At 56.3% G+C, this 5,757-nt stretch overlaps 1 pseudogene; it reads right to left on the bottom strand.

Annotated features, from left to right (window-relative positions):
• Positions 1–1,914: 1,914 nt before the first annotated feature.
• On the bottom strand, positions 1,915–5,132 carry LOC149327170 (uncharacterized; annotated as a pseudogene).
• Between the last annotated feature and the right edge of the window lie 625 nt (positions 5,133–5,757).

The following is a 5,757-nucleotide window of genomic DNA, read 5'->3' as shown; positions in this document are numbered from 1 at the left end:
TGTCAATGAAGTTCGCCACTGACGACGGACGTTGCGCTGCTATGCTTGTCGCTGTGCCTGGGCTCAAAATACCTTGCAAGAGATATTCAATTTTTTGAGGCTCGGTCAGCGGCGCTGGACATTTTTCGATGACGCGAAGTTTTGCGTAGGCATAGTCGCGGAGAGACTGAGGGCTGGTCTGCACCAGGGACATAACTTGTTGCTGCCATTGCAGTAGCGTCAGTTCGTCGGCAAATGCGTCGAGAAAAGCTTTACGCCACGCATCCCAAGTCGGGAAATGCGCGCCAAGAGTCAGGTGCCAATTTTTTGCTGTCCCTCTCAACTTACTTGCGGCGATGAGGCGGGTTGTTTCTGGCGACCATGAAGCAAGCTGCTGCGTTCGTTGAATTTCTTCGATCCACATACGCGCACTTTGCTTGTGGCAGTTCTCGAACAATGGCAAGGTAGACGATACGTCAGGCATGGTTGTCACGTGTATCTGCGGCATGTAAGGAACTTGGTATTGCGGTGACGACGTTGGAGAAAATGGCATTCCAAATGGCGTTTGGGAGTACTGTGGCTCCGTTGCAAGTCCAGGTGTTGTTACGAAAGGTTGCGGTTGCCGCGGCGGCGAGAAAAGTTCTTGCGCTGGCATGGCTGCGGCATTTTCAACGAGCGGCTGCGCGGGAAGATACAATGGCGGAGGCATGACGCACGAGGCTGCATTTGGGGCTGCTTGAACCTTCGTAGTAGGAGAAGAGGCACTGAACTGCACTCCAGGCGAAGCGCACATATAATGTTCATAAGACAAACTGTTCGAAGCAACTGGCGCAGAGGCAGGTCTGGGCGCTTGCATGGGCAAGGCTGCACGGGCGTCTTCCAGGCACGCTGTGAAGCGCTGAACTAATTCTTCTCTTGACCCAGTAGCGTCGATTCCGCGGCGCATGAGCTCTCTCTGAATAAAGTCAGAGCTGAAGCACGCGACTGTAGCGGCGTCGACTTCGGCCCAATTGATGCCCGGCATGGCGCTTACTTCGTACGAGTAGAGAAAGGCGTCCTCTAGACCAGCATGGCGAACATGGCGGGGGCTGAGAAACAAAGGCTGCGTCTAGTCAGGCATGGCAGGAGCGGCGTGCTCGAATGGCGAGGCTGCAGATTCTGTCGTCGACTGCGCCAAATGTGAGGGCGTTGCTGGGGCTTGACGATCACGATGCCAGGCTTGCGTACTACAGAAGTCAGCCTTTATTGTGGCCAATTCTTATTTACAATAATTACACGGGGCATGTGACTTGAGAGGGGCTAGGAGAGCGCACCGCTTGGCGGGCGGGCGACTACACAACAACACACTCGTCGTCTCCCCAGCTCCGAGCGGCAGCGGGGAAGGCGTCGTCGCTGGGAAGGTGGCGCCATCTGTGAGGTAGTGGCGAACTGTGTGTTTCAGAGGAGCTACTACCTCACAATATACACCCCCTATCGCGCGCATGCGCAGCAACGAATGAAAAAAGGGGAAGGTGACAGGCTTTATCTGGCACCTGCATCGCCTTGCACCAGGACCCACTCTCACACGAACATGCAAGCAAAACTCAGGATAAAAAACTACCACGGTTGAACCCAAGAGGCCCAGAATTAAATCCCCACATTCCCGATGCACTGCAAGTTACATTTCTACAAAATTGGCGCACTTCTTCGGAAGAACCACGATAGTTCACAAATACGAGAACAAAGTGGCGAGGGAGATAGCTGAAGCTTCTGAAATTGCTGAGAGAATGGACAATTTTGTCAGCACTCCAGAGAGAGAGAGAGAACAACTTTTATTTAGAAAGCCTGCAGAGTCGGTTAGGCTCCCTCCAAGCAGGGAGGACAAGCTTTTACCGCGACGCGGCCACTACGTCAATCTCATGCGTTGTGCTCCTTGAGGTCTTGTTACGTCCCTCGCTACTTCCGCGGGTTCGAGAGGGCCGCCGCCCCCTTCCTAGGGGTGCCGCCCCCCTCTCCTCGGTTTCGCTCGGTCGCTGCCTCTCGAGAGCTGCCGAGACCTGCTGGACGGCCTTGAGTTGTGTCTTTTGATCACAGCTCCTCGTTGCAGCCTCTAGCTGCGGCGGGATCGTCGTCTTCGCGCTGGCTTCGCGCGGATTTACGCTACAGTCCCAAAGGATGTGAGCCGCGGTGGCTCTCTCCTTCGCGCACAGTCTGCATATGTCGCTCGCGTGCACACTCGGACACACGTGCTTAGCTAGCACCGGGGTGAGCAGGGACCCCGTCTGTAACTGTCTATATAACACTGCCTCCTTCCAGGTAAGCCCCGGGTGAGGTGGCGGCATAGTCTGTCTGTTCAGTCTGTACCATTTCACTATTTCGTTGAAGGTGGTCATCTTGTCCTTGGCACTGCGCCGCGACCAGGACTCCGAGTCGGCCGTGCTTTCAGCCGCGCGGTTGGTTAGTCCTCGCGCGGCCGAGTTGGCCGTCTCGTTGTGGCTCACGTTTCCGCGTTCCGACACGTCACTGCCCATGTGGGCCGGAAACCACTTGATCACCACAGGACTGTTGCGTCCGATGTCTTCGGCCTTGCGCAGTATGCGCGCGGCCTCACTACATACCCTACCCTTGGCGTAGTTCTTCACTGCCGTTCTAGAGTCACACAACACTGTAGTACATCCGGGGTCGGAAACGGCCAAGGTGATGGCCACCTCCTCCGCCCGGTGCGCTTCTCGAGTCCGGACGCTCACCGCGGTCTTCGTTGCACCCGTCGATGCCCCGACAACCACCGCCGCATATGCGTCGGTGCTCCCTTGATACTCTGCCGCGTCCACGTAGGCGGCGCCTTCTTCTCTGGCGTGGAGGTCCACGAGAGCCCTGGCCCTCGCCAACCTCCGCTCCCTGTTGTGCTCGGGGTTCACGTTCCTCGGGATCGGGAAGACCCTGAGCTTTCTGTTGATGCTATCTGGTATAGGTACGTGTTTCTGCTGCTTGCCTTCCCTCGGTTCGAGGCCAAGGTCCCGCAGTATCTGTCTTCCGGTTCTCGTTTCGGAGAGACGCTCGAGTTGCGCCGTTCTCTGTGCTTCGGCTATTTCGTCCAGCGTGTTGTGGACTCCCAGCGCCATGAATTTTTCGGTGCTCGTGCCCCCGAGGAGACCGAGTGCCGCCTTATACGCCTTGCGTATGGTGGCGTCTATCTTGTTACGTTCACTCGGCCTCCAGTTGTGGAAGGCGGCAACATACGTTATGTGGCTAACTGCGAAGGATTGAACGAGCCTAGTCAGGCTCTCCTCCTTCATCCCCGCTTTTCTGTTGGACACCCTCTTGATGAGTCTCATTGCCGCAGCCGCCTTGCCCGCGAGCTTGTTGACCGTTTCACCGTTGACTCGGTTTCGCTGGACAAGCAGCCCGAGTACCCGAATCTTCTCGACCTCCGGTATTACCTGTCCTCCCGCCGTCTTGACCGTTATCTTGGGACGCTCGTACTTGACTTCCATATTCTTTCTTTTCCTGCACGATCCTTTCGGGGGAATCACCAGCAGTTCTGAATTGGCCGGGGAGCAAACGAGTCCAGACCCGTCCAGCTGCTCCTGGATGGCGTTGACCGCTTCTTGCAGCGTTGTCTCGATGTGTCCGTCGCTTCCTCCCGGTACCCATAGCGTCACGTCGTCGGCGTAGATGGTGTGCCGGACTCCCGCTACTCTTTCTAGCCGGGTGGCCACCCCGATCATCACGAGGTTGAAGAGTAGCGGGGAGATCACCGACCCCTGCGGAGTTCCGACGCTGCCCAGCTTCTTCTCTTCGAGCTGTAGGTCTCCCGCACAGATCTCGGTGGTTCGTTCCGTCAGGAAGTCTTTGATGTACTGGTATGTCCTCCTGCCCATGTTTAGCCTGGATACTTGGGCCAGGATAGCCGAGTGCCTCACTTTATCAAAGGCGCTCTGCAAGTCCAGCCCGAGTACGGCTCTGTTGTCCTTGGTGCCCGTCGTATCGTCGATGATCTCGTTCTTCAGTAAGATCATGGCGTCTTGCGTCCCGAGTTTGTTCCGAAACCCGATGATGGAGTGTGGGTAAAGCTCCGATTCTTCCAGGTAACGCTGCCACCTGTTCATAAGAACGTGCTCGAGGACCTTTCCCACGCACGAAGTGAGTGAGATCGGCCTGAGGTTCTCTATGTTGGGCGGCCTGCCAGGCTTGGGGATGAGGATCGTCTTGGCTGCTTTCCATTGCTTGGGTAGCCTTCCTTCTTGCCAGCACTTGTTGTAGAAGTTCGTGAGCGTTTCGATGGTCGCTTCGTTGAGGTTCTTGAGCGCTCTGTTGGTCACTCGATCGGGACCCGCGGCAGACCTTCCATTGAGTTCCTGCAGGGCAACTCTTACTTCCCAGGTCTGGATGTCGCGATCTAGCGTCTCGTTCTCCTTGCCTTGGTAATCGGGGTGTCTTTCCGTGGGGGTGGTCGGCAGGTACTTGGCGTCCAAGCGCCGCTTGACCTCGTCCTCCCCGTGTTCGCAGATTGCCTTGTGTAGGATCCTGGCCAGGTTGTTGTGTTGGTGGCCCTTGGTCTTGGTTTCGTCGAGGAGGTGCCGCAGCATGTTCCACGTCTTGCCCTTGTGCATCTGTCCGTCGGATTCGTTGCAGGCCTCGTTCCACTGTTGGGTGCATAGCACCCTGCAGTGGACCTCGATCTGCCTGTTGAGCTCGGCGATCTTCTTCCTTAGACTTCGGTTGGTTCGTCGCTTCTGCCACCTCGCCTTTAAGGACTGCTTGGCTTCTATCAGGTGGGCCAGCCGACTGTCCATCTTGTCTATCCTTTCGTCCGTCTCTAGCTCTTTGGTGGCTCCTTCCGTCGTCTCAACGACGTTGGCCGCCCATTGCTCGATGTCCGTAATGTCCTCTTGCACCGCGGGTAGCGCCTTTCGAAAGGCGTCCCAGTCCGTAATGCGATGCTTTCTTATGCCGGTGTTGCCTTGGCCTTCTTGCAGTATGACGACCTCTACGATGTAGTGATCGCTGCCCAGCTCTTGGCCCGTGTTTCTCCATTTCGCTTCTCTTGATCCTCCTTCAGTTTTGATGAAGGTAAGGTCCGGAGTTGTGTCTCTCGTAACAGATGTGCCGATCCTGGTGGGAAAGGCCGTATCCGTGATTTGGTTCAGTCCGACGTCGGTGGCGTCTTGCATCAGCTCTCTCCCCTTGACCGTCGTTATGTGGTAGCCCCAGTCTTGGCTCGGTGCGTTAAAGTCTCCGCACACTACGAGCGTATTGCTTCCCGCGACTGAAGCTGCCTTGTGGAACAGTGCCTTGAATTTCTGTTGTCCGTGGGACGGGTTGCTGTAGACGTTCACCAGGAAAGTGCTCTCCCTCCTCTTCTTTCCCGTGATTACTTCCACCGTGCAGTGTTCGATGGCGCTTCTGCCGATCATTTCGTGTTTCACAAAGGTGATCCCTCTCCTAACGAAGGTGCAGACCCCTCTGCCCTTGCCCTTGGACGTGTCCCTTTTGCTCGGCGGGCTGTCGTGCGACCGGTAGCCCGGTAGTTTCGGCGTCTCTTCGCTGTGTGTTTCTTGAATCATTATGACGTCTGGTTTCCTCGTTAGTTGCTGCAAGTGTTGCTGCAGCACTGCTCCTTGCCGGTAAAGCCGTTGCAGTTCCAGTGCCAGACCAAGAGGTCTCTCACTGGGGGTGTGGATGCTGCTGTACTTGCTGTCCCGTCCATGATTGCTGCAGTTTGGCGGTGATCTGTGCTTCCATACATTGTATTTGTGCCTGTATCTGCGTCTGCAGCTGTGGTTGCATTTGCGCCAT

This window comes from Amblyomma mixtum, chromosome 10 (assembly GCF_055824585.1).
Source record: "Amblyomma mixtum isolate Tamu chromosome 10, ASM5582458v1, whole genome shotgun sequence".
Classification (NCBI taxonomy): domain Eukaryota; kingdom Metazoa; phylum Arthropoda; class Arachnida; order Ixodida; family Ixodidae; genus Amblyomma; species Amblyomma mixtum.
This window is presented reverse-complemented; position numbering and strand designations above follow the sequence as displayed.